This window comes from Thamnophis elegans, chromosome 6 (genome assembly GCF_009769535.1).
Source record: "Thamnophis elegans isolate rThaEle1 chromosome 6, rThaEle1.pri, whole genome shotgun sequence".
Lineage (NCBI taxonomy): Eukaryota > Metazoa > Chordata > Lepidosauria > Squamata > Colubridae > Thamnophis > Thamnophis elegans.
The window spans coordinates 43,605,357-43,622,175 of record NC_045546.1 but is presented as its reverse complement, the minus strand read 5'-3'; positions in this window follow the sequence as shown (position 1 = coordinate 43,622,175).

The following is a 16,819-nucleotide window of genomic DNA, read 5'->3' as shown; positions in this document are numbered from 1 at the left end:
AAACAGACATTCACTGACAGTTATTGTAATTTGTGTTATGCCATCTATGAATCACTTTTAAAATAGTTTTATTTTGTTGGTGGTTGGTTGGTTAGTTGGTTTTGTTTTTCATTGTAGCTGATATTATTTGATTGGAATTGATCTTAAGAAATATTGAAAACTAAGTTTTAGATTATGTACCCTATACCACACATATTACCACATATACCATATTACTTTGGAAGTAATATAAATTACATAATATTCTTCCTTTTGAGAATATTAATTGTGCATGTCTAAGTTATTTCCCAATTTCTGATACTTTCTACTAATAAACCATACGCTAAATAATTTGTTTTCAAAACTGCAAGCAACTGTATAATGGTTTTGAAGATGTAAAAATCTTGTATATTATTTTGCACATTTTTATGTCAGAAATGTACTATCAAATATTTTTATCTTTCTTATTTTTTCAATGGAATAAATCAATATATTTTCCTCAAACATTATGAGTTATTGTTAGATGGTGGTATACATAATAAACTTTTAAAAAGCAAGCTATTTTTAACCTGAAAAGATTTTTACTGTAAATGCAACCTAAATAATAAAAACAATACTGAGAATCTTACAAATATTTTATCAAATTAAAATATATTTTGGACCAGATACTTTTTATTTATTTAATCATCAGTTAACTTAATACTCCATTTAATTTGATAAAGACCACAGTAATCACATCTGTTATATTAAAAACAGTAAAAAAAAATATCCATTGCTTTGATTAATGTTTATCACCCAAGGCAGGTAATATTGGATAATTCAATCACTGGTTATAGAAATTTGCCACTATAATTAATTATAAGATGAAAATAGTGAATTATGGTAGAAAAAGAAAGAACAAGACAGAAAATCCATTTGACGGTAACTGGATGATTGTATTTTAAAGAAAAAAATATATTCATGTGATATTGTTTTGAAATAATAACAGACTAAAACATCATGTTTCACATAGTTGAATGTGAAAGTCATTATATTTGAAAATATATTTTAAAGCATTTATTTAAAAAATATATAAAAATATTTTCAGCACTACTTTTTTAAAATGTTAAACAGTTTTTATTGTTATGGTATTAAACCTTAAGTTCCAATTTCTTTGATAGGGATTTTGTTTACCTGCAAATAAGTCCTCCATTATTTTCAAGATACCCTAGAATTTCTTCAGATAACTTTTGATTGATTTTTAGGATTTAATAATATTGATATGAAAAATTGTAGGTATTTTCAGATATGTTACATTTCATATATGTGTAACATATATACGGAACATTTAGAGTATTTCTTTCCAAATATATAGAATCAGATATGTATGATATTCTGCAGTTCCCGTTTCTGCTTCATTGCCTATTCTGCAAAAGTCCATGGAAATAATTTCATACGATTTCCTTAGATATTTAAAAGCAGCTTGGGAAGCCAACAAACTGAAGATTTCTGAAGTGATGAATTGTTAGTTAAGTATTACAGATTCCTTTGAAATCTTTTATTTTTCTTCTATTTCAGAAAGAAAATGAAAAAAAAAAGTTTTCCACCAAGTAGAATTAGAATATCTGTTTGCTGCATGCTAGTCTATAACCACTATAAAGTCTTTTCCTTCAGAAGGAAGGTTATAAAGAACCATGCACTTAGTTGATTGGAATCAGTATTGGTTATCCTCATTTTTCCTCCGTTTTTTTTCCATTTTTCCAAATGATATGCAAGATATTTTGCATATTAAACAGGGTTTTTTTCTCTTTAAAAACATGTATATTATGTATCTCAGTAAAGGATAGCAAATATTTCAAACTGTTCTTAAAATTAGAGAGTTTATCTTAAAGAATATATTATTTCATTATTGAACACTTATTTTTCTTTCATTGTCTAATGAATGGGATATAGTCCATTATAGAAAGTTCTTTGTCTTTTCTTTTTCATCCTGCTTACTACATTTAATTGTTTAATAATTTTAATTATTCTTTAATATATAGTTATTTATTTTTAGAAGGGCAATATTTTAAAATCAACTATGCTGATTTTCTAATTTCTAATTTTCTAAATTCTAGGATATTTGCGTAATTTCGGTAATGTTACTTCTGCAAGAAAGTAATCAAGCTCAGAAGGTACAAAGGACCCCTCATTTTAAAAACCTAATATATTCATTTCATTATAGATAAGTACAATAAATCTTAAAGACAATAAAACATGAGAAATAAGTAGAATTCCAGTGAATCATAATACTAGTTTTTGTATTTCTAATATTTCTAGTGGTAATTCTAAAATTTATCCTCATTAATCAAGATGTATTTCCTTGCAATAGTAGGAAATATTGTAGACCTCATCTTAGAAAAAGATGAGATATTGCTATGTTATTGTCTAGAAGATGTTAATGATTATGATCATAATTCTAATATTGTTAAAAATTTAGTAGGTAAATAAATAAATAAAACGATAACCACATGGGAAAAATAAGCTATATTGCACTATGATGTGCAAGAAGGGTATTTGAGAATTGTCCCTTGGGCTCTTATTATGACTGTAAGAAAAGAAAAATAAAGACATGTACTTTTCATCTTATCCCCTTGGTGTTGATATTGTTAGTCATAAATAAAAATTGCTGTGCTACACTCATTGACAATTGAATAGCAAAGTCTAAAATATTTGCTAGACTGGATAAACTATCTAAACAATCAGAAATTCTATTTATTCTGAGTCCCCACTTATGGGGAAGATTCTAAATCTATTCATCTGCATGGGCCAAAACTTCTTTTCCTTTAAAGTTTCCTTTCAGTCTTTGAAAGCTGATAGAAATAAGATCTTTCATGATGGAACTCCCACATATGCATGAGTAGCTTCTGAAGGGAATATAGTGACAGCACTAAACATGTCAGCTACAGAACAATATTCATTACAAGAGCATGTCTTCTCAAAATGCACACATGTTACTGTAGATAGTGCTCCCTATACCAGATACACTTACATGGATATAAATTCTATTGAAAGCAGATGAGCAGAGCTAAAATCAATATGACTTAAAAGGAAAGTGATTGCATTTAGGCACACAGTTTTAAAGTAGTTCTTAGTGAGGTGGAATCAAATGCTCAGTGATTCACTAAACTATAGGCTGTTCTTTCCATAAACACCAAAATATTTTATTGCAGTATCTTCAATAAAATAAAATAAAGCCCTTCAAAACATCCTAGAAAACCAAAAGAACCAGCAACCTCAGAAGAAAAAACTGGAGTCATTTACAACATACAATATAAGACCTGCAACAACCACTACATAGGACAAAGAGGCAGAAAACTGGCAGAACCCATCCATAAATACCAACTGGCAGTCAGAAGAACCAATGAAAATCCTTTAATTTCACAACATATAGACAGATTTAACCTTGTTTCAACTGGGAAACTAGGTGACAATCCTAGTCCAGACCAAGTCCAAAAATGCCAGGAAATTTCTAGAAGTCTGGCACTCTGACAAATCAGCCATCAATAGACATATAGGCATTAAGAACATCTATAGACTATGCAAAAGACAGTCAACCAGCCCTGAAGAGAAAAAGACTCCAGCACTCCACCAATAATCAGAACTCAGATCAACTCCAAGATCAACTTCAGACCAGTGGTGAAATTCAATTTTTTTTACTATTGGATCTGTGGATGTGGCTTGGTGGGTGTGGCAGAGGAAAGATATTGCGAAATCTCCATTTCCACCTCACCCTGGGGCCAGCCAGAGGTGGTATTTGCCGTTTCTCTGAACTACTCAAAATTTCACCCCTGCTTCAGACCAACAATCAAATAAGCAATATCGAAGAAATAAGCAATATCAAGAAACTACCAAAGAGCCATTAATAAACAGTCCAACCAAAGGATCTCTAAGACCGCCCCCCACCCACAAGATGGGCAAGTCACCAGAATATAAACTGACAGTAAACAGCACTCCTTACTAGCACTGATGATGTTACCTAATTAGAGTAATGAAACATCTGTAAGAAAACAAGCAAGGTCAGAAAGCACCAAGGATCCCTCACCAAAATATTTTCATGACTGTTATTTCTAGCATTAAAACCTGTGTTTTAGAAAAATGACTATTATGATTTGTTGCCCAGAAATTATTCCAGAATTATTCCAGAATTTTGCTTTTAAGTTTTTTTAAGAGTTAAAAATACCACTGTTAGTGTATTTTTATTGCTTTCATTTCTAATTATTCTATGAATAACATCACTGTATTAAGCATAATATCTTTTGGATTTCATGGCAAATAAAAATGTTTGATATTCATGTATAATGCTAACTTCCTGTATAATATTACATATTTCTAACAAAATGTAATCTGCTTTTCTGGTTCAGGTTAATTCCAACAAAATATTAAATCCATTTTCTAATCTAAATGAGTTTATTAGGAAAAGCTTGGTATGGTGAATACCAGACTCTCGGCAGACTTCAGCTTCATTACATTTCAGCGCTGTGCATCTCCAGAGCTGTTGTACCACATTTATGAGGATTTATCAGTACTGTTCCAAAAACATTCATCCTAATTCTTTTACTTCTGTGTATGCTAATCAAAATGTGTTAAGTGGAAGCACTAAGCTTGCAGTCAGCTTCATTCCCAGGTGGGAATCAAGGTATGATTACAGAAGCAAAAGTGCCATAAGCACTCTTAAAGTAGTCTCTGTGAAAAGGAAAGAGGTTTCAGGAACACTAAAACTATAAAATAGCACAAGGTGATATAGCAAGGTGATATAGCAATGTCATGTGATTATTAAAACTTTGAATAAATCAACTTATTCTGATTTTTTTTGTTACATGAAGAGATAAATGGAACATTAGTTTATAAAATTAAAGCAAATACCTATGAATCAGAGATAGTATTCTGACCAGTTCTGGAGAACCAGTAGCTAAATTTTTGAGTAGTTTGGATAACCAGCAAATAATCTGGCCCCGCCCCCTGCCACCCAGCATCCCAGCTGATCTTCTTTTGTTGCCCTGAACAGGAGAACGGAGCTGGAAAGTAGGTTAGGGGGGTGGAGGTGGGAAGGGAATGTGGATTTTGAAGTATCCTTCTCTGGCCATGTCCACCAAGCCATGCCCACAAAGTCGCATCACACCCACCAAGCCATGCCCACAGAACTGGTAGTAAAAAAGATTTGAATCCTTCCACTGCTATGAATGCTCTGATTTCAGTCTTTTTTTTCCAAAGCACTTTCAAAATCTGATTTAATTGACAGTGTGCATATACAAGCTTCAGACATCAGTGACTGGAACAGAAATCTGATACTTCATTACAGAAATTCTTACTGAGGCATTTATAGGATCATGGTTTGGAAAGATCTATCCAGGGCAGGGCACCTCAAAAGTCAGTATTTCCTCTGCATTCTTAGATCTGAAAACAGAAGTAGACAATTTGAAATGACTTCTAGCCACAACCACACTGATGGATTCTTTCTATGTTTATTGAAAAAGCATAGACAATCTACAACACTTAGGTACTTATACAACCACTTGCTTTACCTAAAATATACCTGACATGCTAAATCTTGTAAGGAGAAACGTCTTGATGTCCCAGACTTCAGGGTGAGGAGGGGATCTAAGTGCAGCTTTTCTCTAGTGACAAGGCTTTTGCTTTCTTAGTGGCTTTCAGAAAACTATGTAAAATCAAACAATCCTAGATATTATTATTTTAATTTAAGCACGATGCTACTTTTTTTAAAGAAAAAATATGTTTGTTGTGTTTGTAATTTGTGATATTCATTATATGGTGTATTCTGATGTATTCTGTAACTACAAAGAATAGTGGGGTACAATTTAAATAAATACATAAATAAATCCTAACTAAATAAATACCTGCACACTAATATTGCAAAGTAATATTTGTGCACATGATGAGGGACACATCAGGCAGATAACATGCCCTGACAGATAGCCTTAATTAGGAAATTTAATATCACTGGAACAATAGAAAAAATATTTCATGATTCATCCCCTTTTCCCCAAACTCATATTGAGTGGTAAAAGGAGAGAGACATAACTATAGTTCTATATTTATTCTTCAATGTCAGCAAGATGTGCATTCAATTTGTTAACTTGGCATTGGAAAAGCACTGATGAGCTTGTAATGCATGAGGTCAAAAAGTATAAGAAGTACTGTTATTGTACACTGTATTGAGGACAATAATTTTACCATGGTCCACTTGACTGAAGCAGCTTATCAGTGCCTTTTATGAAACAATATTCTTTATATGATAAAATTTCAAATGCTAAACTAGACATAAAATATATAAAGGATTAATAATCATGCTGTGGATTTATAAAAAAAATCAATGTTAGTCAAATGTTTCTACACTTCATGCTAATTGCTACATAAAAGAAACAGATCTCATAAATATTACCTGGGAAAAGAGACTTAAAACTCTGTATTATACATGCAACCTATATATTCCTTCCTTATTTAGCCTATTATTTTATTTTTCAAAACTCTAAACAAAAAACTCTACTAAGCAGATTATTATTGCGTATCATGTATTATTTATATAATTCTGTGGAATTTGCTTCTTCATAAGTGTGTTTAAATTTGCAGACAAATAACTGTTCTATTTATTAATGCTTCTGATATGTTCAGATATCAATTGCAGTGATTTAAGAAAAATAATTAACAGTGCAAGTGCTGTGATTAGTGACTCTATAAAAATTAAATGAAGAAACCATGTGCACATTTTACACCAGATATTTTTAGTCAAATGGAGATACAGAAACTTCTGTAAGTAAAGCCTACAGTGAGTAATTATCTGGGAACAGAGAAATTGACCACTGATTGTCACTGTTGTTCTAATAAAAATACAACTATAAAGGCATATTGTCAAAGTGATCCTTACAGAGCATACGAGTTAGAAGGATTTATATAAATTTATGTAGCACTTTGGCCATGGGATAGATTGTTTATAACAAATAGAATGGAATGGAATGGAATGGAATGGAATAGAATAGAATAGAATAGAATAGAATAGAATAGAATAGAATAGAATGCTTTATTGGCCAAGAGTGATTGGATGCGCAATGAATTTGTCTTTGGTGCATACGCTCTCAGTATACATGAAAAAGAAAAAAATACATTCATAAAGAATCATAAGATACAACACTTAGTTATAATCATAGGTTACTATAAGTAATCAAATTATACTAAGAAACAAATAAAGCAATATAAATCATGGAGATACAAGCAACAAGGTTCTAGTCATAAGAGGGATGAGATAGGTAATAGGAAGGATGAGAAGAATAATAGTAATACAGTCTTAGTAAATAATTTGATGGTGTTATGGGAATTAGTTATTAGTTATTTAGCAGAGTGATATGGGACTAGTTTTGTAAAGCATCATAGACTAGTATGATAGAAAAAGAATCATTGTTAGATATGCAACTGGAAAAATGTGCTTGATAATAAGCTCATTGTAATAGAAAATATTACAGAGAAAAAATTAAACAGTTCCAAATTATAACTAATGCATGGGTTTGTATTTGAGTTGTAGATAATAAATTGCGCTGTATAATGTGAAATTAAAACTATGATATATAATAACATGGCTTTTGTCTAATGAGCAGCCTATAAATCATATTTTTTTGTAATCCCAACCCTATCATGGAAAATAATATTGTTTTGGTTAAGTCTTTGCAACCCCTGCTTCAATACCATTGAACTAAACAAGTTTATAGACAACTTAAGAGGTTGCAGATTCATTTATATACCGGCTTCAATATTTACCAATGGCCTTGTTTGTCTTCTTCATTGCTAAGTAGTGCTTCTTTTCAATTGGACTCTCCCATTTCTTATTTCTCATGTCTAGCAAACTGTTCCACTTCTGGTGTAGTTGTTTTCAAAGTGTATTCCATTGTACTGTGCTCATTTTTAGAAAGCAATTTAAACAATAAAAGATAAGTTTGTTCTTACATTGTATTTCTATATGCCTGTATGTCTACATTCTACTTGACTTATAACATTATTTCTGTTTCTATTGAAATGAAACAATTAGTTAGATTTTTCAGTTGACAAATTCTCATTTTGAAAACACTGAAGCATCCTTATGTGAGATTGTAGGACACAGTAATAAAAAGTAGATTTTGGAGCATAAAAATCGAAACTAAAACAAATGCAGCAGATTTAATAAGATGTTTAGATTAAAAAAAAAAGGCTTCGACCAGGAAAACAAACCACCATACCAAAATCCCATTTGATCATCCAAAGTTCTTTCTTAAGACTGTGATTTCTGATAGATTTATGACATGGTTTCTCCTGCAGAATCCAGTCTAACCAGACAGAGAATATAATTAAAATCTTTCTTTCTTTATAGCTAAAGTGACCAGATTTTAAAATTGGTAAAGCGGGACACCATTGATTGGGGGGGGGGGAGCAGGTCTTTTTCCATTTCAAGGTGCTGCCGCTTCTTCCACGGCCTCCTTCTCCCCCCCACCTCTTGGAAAGTTTTGGGCGGCTCCTGGGCGGTGGGCGTCCGGGTGGGAAGAGCCGGAGAAATCAGGTTGATCGGGATATTTTTTTTTAAAAAAAGCCGGATTCCTTGAATGCCCGCGTGTGTGCACAACGCAACAGGCCTTTTTCCATTTCAAAGTGCTGCCGCTTCTTCCATGGCCTCCTTCTCCCCTCCACCTCTTGGAAAGCTTCGGCTACTACTTTCTCTAGAATAATTGGAATCAGAATACGTGCAAATGGAAGGAGAGAAGGGCATAGTAGATTTAGCATAGACAAATCTCATTTTGCAACTGGCTCAGAAAAAAACAGCCTTGTTTAGCTTGGAAGAAAAGACGTTATTTGAGCAGCATGTTTACTGATATCCTTGCTTTCTGCCAAAAGAGGCCAGACTACTTTCCTATTACCTTTCCATTGCTAGAGAAAAAAAAAAAAACCCAAATCAGACGATTTTGGCATTTAAGCTGACATGTTTGCTGATACAGAATACTGTTTACACTTGTGCACATAAAAAAGTTTGCTTCAGCATATATGTTCCCAAGTGTACATTTGGTCAACTTGCCATATGCCTTCTATTTATATCTTTTCTATTATCAAGACTTACTTCCTTTATTTTAATTTCTTCATAGAATGAAGATAACCTCATAGACCTTCATAGATTACCTCAGAATACAACAATGAGGCCTCATGCAGTATTGTGCAGTGAATGCAGGTATCATTTTACAGATATGTAAAGTAGGTAAAATTAAACACTGTTCTTACAAACAAGGTATGTTTCTGATATGCTGAAATGATAAAATTGCTTTTTCTACTACCTTGGTCCATTATAATTATTCTGTTTCAGTTTTAACCTATCCTTTACAAAGTGGTGCTAAGTCCAAGAGGAACACACTTTTGACATAGAACTAATTTATTCTCAAATTATGATTTTAAGTACACTTTAAATTATACACAATACAGTGCACTTGATTATCACATTGCTATAATAATTTGCCTGTTAACATATATAAAAAAGTAAGCTGTAATATGTGAAATACTTTGGCGCAATTGAAATAAAAGGATTTTTAAAAAGTAATTTCTGAGGAGATTAATGGCTGATGATAAGTAGGGATCTTTTTAACCATTATGAAACAGGAATAAATAACTTTTTAATCATGAGGGCCAGTTTCCTCTCTGATACACTTTTATTAGCTACACTGCAATGCCCCTATACATTCCACATAGTACATTCACTAGAAATGGTTTGAATTCTATAAAAGATAGAGAGAGCATGGGAGGGAGGGAGGGAGAGAGAGATAGACAGACACCAGCATGCGATAATTCACTGAATTGTGCTAGGAATGTGAGTGAAAATTACATTGCATGTTAACAAAACAGTATGCAGAAATTGAACTACTGCATATTTGCCTATATATCATCATTCAAGCAATGATTGCTAAGTAGGATCAGCTTGTCTTGTTTCAATTAAGGAACAAATTAACTTACAGTAGTTAAGGATGGAATAATAGAAGATTCACAATAGCCTTGGGACTTGATAAGATATATAACAAGGGATTCATTGGTTGGAAACCTAGTGCACTGGTGTTTTATTTTATTTTTCTTTCATTTGCATATTGCTAAAGATCTTTCCCCTTTAACTCTATTGTCTGTCAAAAAAAAAAGCTTTGATAGCTACTGAAAGGAATCCAATACAACTGTGAAAACCTATATAGTTAGGGATATTTGAAATAATTGTTAAGCTCTGCCAAAATATATCTTTTGTTTTTGAAAAGCTGTTTAGGTTTATATCTTTTCCTTTTCTTTACTAGGCAGTAGGCAGTTGCCATTGTTTTGCACCACCAAAGTTTACAGTAAGAAATCAGTGATAATATTATAAACATTTTTATTATTTAATAAGTAAAGAATTACTTATAATGCCTCTGAACTTATTTCTGAAAATTGCCTTAAGGGATATTCATTACTAACTGTCCTACTCTGAGAGACAGTGGAGGATGGCTGGTGCGCTACAGTCAATGGGGTTACAAAAAGTCAGACATGACTTAGAAACTGAACAACGGCAACAACAAGTCTTGTAGGAAACATACAAGAAAAAGTAGTCCAGATGATATTTTTGTTACATTTATATACTTGATTATCATTGATTTTTCTTTTTTAGCTACATTGATAAATAAGATAACTGAAAATAATGATAAAATAAATCAGTCAATGAATATATCTCACTTTTCCCTTAGACAAGAAAACAGAATTCAGAAATTCAAGGTCAGATTGACACAGTAGGACTATACATGAATAAACCATATGGGATTTCAATGTCACCCACAAAATTATGTTAGGAAATGTTCAGCCTTCTGGTCAATGTCCTTGAATAAATCTGTATCAAGCATAGCTAACATTACGTTTAGTCAATAGTAAGGTGGTATAGCTCTGGCATCTGCAGAATACCATTACAAAAGGCTGTTTGATTATGTAGGTAATAAAAATATAGCATTCCCCTGTCCATCTCTCCAATTCCTTTCTAAACATTGGAAAGCTCCATGAGGAATAAACACTAGGATATAAATTGAAATTCTCCTTTACCTACAGTAAAAGCATACATAAAAATCCTCTCACTAACTCAGCACCTACGCTATACAATGTAGAAACAATTACAAACAGGTAGGAACAAGGTAGAGACATTACCAGGTTCAATTCAGGTGCTTTTATGTGTTAAAAAAATCAAAAGCCAACCTTTCTAGCAAGCTTCAGGAAACTTGCACAGCTGTGATAAGAAAAGACATCTCATAAATATTCATTAAAAATTACCTTTTCTCGATCATGAATTTTTCAAAGAGACACTGATTTGACCTCTGCAAGGAAGAGTCTGGAGTATAATGTCCTGTTTTAGCTTTCTGATTCATGCAAAAACTTTGAAAATCTTGCAATTCTAGTTAAATGTCTATATGGATATTGTGTTGCAGTTCTTAGGTAGAGTGATTTACAATTCATGTTATTCAAACTTTAATTTATTATACTCATGATATTACATGCAATTATTAGTTTGAAGTGAACCATTTTTAATAATTCTACCAATTATCAATTTTAAGCATCCAAATTATAGTTATTCTAAGATATTCATGTGATCAAACCATCTTTTTTATTTGAACACCAGTGTTTCCTTCAGTCCATAGAAAAGTGTCTCCTGATTCTATCTGTGACATCTGCCTTGGTTTGCACACTATAACTGTAAGTCAATAATAGTCAAGGCAGCTGCAAAACATATTGCTGCTTAGGGAAAAAAAACAAGATAGAAGAAATGGAAACCAAATGCAAACCAAGTTGAAATAGATTTTCAAGATTGATGCATTCAAGGCTGATAATTACAATGGTGTTGCAATTAAGACTGCTGTTTCATATAAGGATGTAGTGTGCACTACTTGGTTCAGATTTTTTTTTCCTAATATATTCCTACCATTTCCTAGCATTTGTTAAAGATAAGGCCACAAACTGTAGGCATTTAAGAATTCAAATATGAAGATATTTGAGGTGCTGGGTCATTTACAAAGATAAACCTATCTAGAGTTCTTTTGAACAATTCCTATATCAATAATAACTTGTCTGTGTCAGATAAATGATATAGATAGATAGATGATAGATAGATAAATAGATAGATAGATAGATAGATAGATAGATAGATAGATAGATAGATAGATAGATAAATTGATAGAGATAGAGAAGGATAGATGGATAGAAGATAGATAAATAGATAGCTAGCACTTTGTCAGGGTAAAGATTTAAGAGCTGACCAGCTGCTACGATGATGTAATGCTGTGAATGAGTCAGCAAGTTTTTTTTCTTTGGCTGATATCACTTTAAGAGTCTGTAATAAGAAGAGGCCCTATTGGGGCGAATCTCTCTCTCCGTGTGTGCTTCCATGCTGTAATTGCTGCTGATTGCTGTTTGTTTGAAATCTGACTAAAGTGTGTGTGTTTGTGTGTGTGTGTGTGTGTGTTTGTGTGTGTGTGTGTATCTATCTATCTATCTATCTATCTATCTATCTATCTATCTATCTATCATCTATCTATCTATCTATCTATCTATCTATCTATCTATCTATCTAGTAGATAAAATCACCATTTAAATACAAACCTCTTACTATATGTGCTCTTGGGTTGTCTCACATAGTCACACTGTGTGCACTCTGACACACTGTGTGCACTCTGACACACTGTGTGCACTCTGACACACTCAACTCCGACGGACCTTGGATGAAACTGATTATCTGGATTCCTTTCAGTCGGGTTTCAGGCCTGGTTACAGCACGGAAACTGCTTTGGTCGCGCTGATTGATGATCTCTGGCGAGCCAGGGATAGGGGTTACTCCTCTATCCTCGTGCTTCTTGACCTCTCAGTGGCCTTCAATACCATCGACCATGGTATCCTTCTGCGATGGTTGCGAGAGGTGGGAGTGGGAGGCACCGTTCTACGGTGGTTCTCCTCCTACCTCTCGGACAGGTCGCAGTTGGTGTTGGTTGGAGGGCAGAGATCGACCCCTAGGCCCCTCAATTATGGGGTGCCGCAGGGTTCGATCCTGTTCCCCCTCCTATTTAACATCTACATGAAGCCGCTGGGTGAGATCATACATCGGCACGGGATTAAATACCACCAATATGTGGATGATACACAACTGTATCTGTCCGCCCCGTGCCAACTCAGCGAAGCAGTAGAAGTGATGTGCCAGTGCCTGGAGGCAGTCAGGGTCTGGATGGGAACGAACAAGCTTGCACTCAATCCTGACAAGACTGAGTGGCTATTGATGCTCCCTCCCAAGGATGGTCCAGCTATTCCATCTCTTAGCCTGGGGGGTGAAACTATACAACCCTTAGAGAGGGCTCGCAATTTGGGAGTCCTCCTGGATCCGCAGCTGACGCTAGAACATCACTTGTCAGCTGTGACCAGGGGGGCCTTTGCCCAGGTTCGCCTGGTGCACCAATTGCAACCCTATCTGGACTGGGAGACCCTTCGGATGGTCACTCATGCCCTCATCACCTCAAGACTGGATTACTGTAATGCGCTTTACATGGGGCTGCCCTTGAAGAGTGTTTGAAGACTTCAGTTAGTCCAGAATGCAGCCGCGTGAGCGATAGTGGGCATACCTAGGTACACCCATGTTACACCTATTCTCCGCGAGCTGCACTGGCTTCCCATTGGTCTCCGGACATGCTTCAAGGTTCTAGTCATTACTTTTAAAGCCCTACATGGTATAGGACCTGGCTACCTGAGAGACCGCCTCCTGCCATTTACCTCCCAGAGACCCATAAGATCCCACAGACTGGGCCTCCTCCAGATTCCATCTGCCGGTCAATGTCGGCTGGCGACTCCCCGGGGGAGGGCCTTCTCTGTAGCTGCTCCGGCCCTATGGAATGATCTTCCCGTGGAGATCCGGACTCTTACTACCCTTCCGGCCTTCCGCAAAGCGACTAAGACCTGGCTGTTGATCTTTCCAGCCCCATCCTAAGCTATGAATGTTGTGGAATTTTAATGTTGTTTTTTTAGTTTTTGTATGTTCCCCCTTCCTTTTTATCTTTAAGCCGCCCTGAATCTCTCGAGAGTGGGCGTCATACAAACCCAATAAATAAATAAATGAATAAATAAATAAATAAATAAATAAATAAATACTTAGATTTACAGTGCTTTACAGCCCTTTACAACATTTTACAGTGCTTTACAGCCCTCTCTAAGCAGTTTACAGAGTCAGCATATTGCCCCCCAACAATCTGGGCCCTCATTTTATCCACCTCGGAAGGATGGAAGTGTGAGTCAATCTAGATAATTTACCGTCCTGCAGCATTTTGGCATTCATTGGTGGGAGATGTTTTTTTTAATTGCTCCACATAGCCATTTTGAAGAAAGAGCATAATTCTTCTCAATGCAAGATGCTTTAAAAACAGTTTTCTGAAATATGTACAATCTGCTGTGTTTTTCTTGCTAATCTCATAGAATAAATTCTAATAATAAAAAGCTTAGAATTTATCACTGTTAAAAAGAATGTCCAGTTTGATTCATGCTGTTATCTTTTATAAATAGATTTTGAAATATGAAGGGACTGTAACTAATGTGGAATAAATGCAATTTGGAATGTCTAGTGTCTGTATGGGAGAGTGTTGTTATGCATAATACACAGCTGACCACAGTGATTTTCTGATCTGATCATTCATTTAAGCAGCTATATGATTTGTTTATCAAGACAAACATGAAATTGTTCTAGCGTGGAAATAGGGGGGAAAAAGAAACCTTTAGCATGAGTTAAAGCTAAGTAGAGAAAATTCAAAAGTACCAGGAACTGCATTGTAAAGCAGTTACCTAAGTCCCTAGATTCTACCCTTGCAAAATGCGAGAAGCAGCCGGCCTTCAAGGGCAATAATAGTTACATTTAATCAAACACTAAAACCAAATGATAAATATTAAATGTGTCCTTTAAAAATGTTAATCTTCCTTTTAGGCTTTGTTTTTACATGACATTTTAAATTACCTTCTGACAGACAAATTCTATATGCCCCAGACACTGAAGGAAGCCCATTTGTTTGATAGGGGAGGAAGAAATCTGACAATGACTTTCATTATGTTTTACATTTTAATGCATGCATCCAGCATAGAGCTGAAGCAAGCTGTTTCCCAGAGATTTGCAATGTGGCATATAGCGCGCCCTTACCTCCAAAGCAAGGTATATGCACACGTACAAGCCATTCTTTATGAACAACATGATTGCTATTTGCCTATTTCAAATAGAATCCAAATGTGCCAAGCACAGCAAGAATATTGAAAGCAAAGGATGCTTAAATATTCTAGCCCTGCTCACCACAAGGGGGGGAAATGAAGCATTGAAGTGACAGAACAGTGTTCTGTAGAGCAACATGATGTGTCTGCCTTAAATGGAGAATAATGGATTTAAGTTTAGTGCAGAACTAAAGGATTCAATTACTATTCATGAATTCTGAAACATTCTACTTCAGAAACAGTTTTGCATGAAATGTTCATCAGAATCAATGTGTGAAATTATAAGAAAGTAAATCCGTTTTCTTCTCTCACATAATGCAATGTATGTATATCTATATGTATATGTGTAGACACACACCCAAATTTTCTCCAGTAGAGTTTCTACATGCAAAAACTATCCACAATGAATAAGTACACTAGATTGTAATGGTTGACATAAGCAAAAAAACCTCTGCTAGTCCCGTTTGGAAAATGTGACTTAGTTGTCACTAAGCAAACTACTGTTTGTCTTAAAATATCTACATTGAGAAGTCATTGCCAGAAGGACAGAAGGTAATCTTTTTGTTAGCAGAGACATTAATTTGACACTCTTTAAAGGCATCCATGTAAGAAAACTGCTCTGAAGGAGCCCCAGAGACATTTTGTTTCATGTTCCAGGAACATTATTCACCATGAAACCAACCATGACACTCATCTGTTTGCACTTTAGCATTTCATTTGGACTACATAGTATAATCCTGTAGTTCCCGTCCTAGAAAATATTGTCACGATTTTTCATGATGGAGTCTGAATGCCAAATACACTTCCTCAGAAGTTAACAGAATAACAGAGCTGGAAGGGACATTGAAGTTCTCTTGCCTGCTCTAACAAGGAAGCCTATTGTGATTTATCCTGATCATTTAAATTTGCTACTGTAATTATATACACTGTTATGTAAATATTAAGGGGAGGATGTGGTGACTTAGCAGTTAAAGATGCTAAGCTTGTTAGCTGCAAAGTTGACAACCCCAGTTTGAGACCCAAGGGCTGCATGAAGGATGTGCTCCAATGGTGGGTTCCTAACTGGTTTACTACTGGTTCGCTCATGCTTGTGCACAATGCTTCTGCACATGCAAAGAAGCTTCTGCACAGAAGCATCCGGGAGGGTGGGTGAAGCCTCCTGCCGCTGGCTCTATCTTTTCGGCCAAACCAGGCCGAACAGGGACCCACCTCTGATATGCAATCCACACATTACTTGCCACAGCTCCTGTGTACCTAGCAGTTTGAAAGCATGCAAATGTGAGTAGATAAATAGTCATCACTTCAGTTCATTCTTTGCCTGTTGGCTCTCTCGTCTAAGAAATCGAGATGAGTACTATCCCTTAGACATGATTGCACATGGAAAACCTTTATTTTTAAGTTGCTGTAAATATTAATGTATTCATGTATACCCTCATAAACATACAAACCAGTGGTGGGTTGCAGGTGATATGCCCTGGTACAGACGTACCGGTACCTATTGGGAGCACTGGGTACCATTCCGGTATGGTGCTCCGGAGGACCCACCCACCCACCTGCCATCCTTACCTGTATTTGAGCT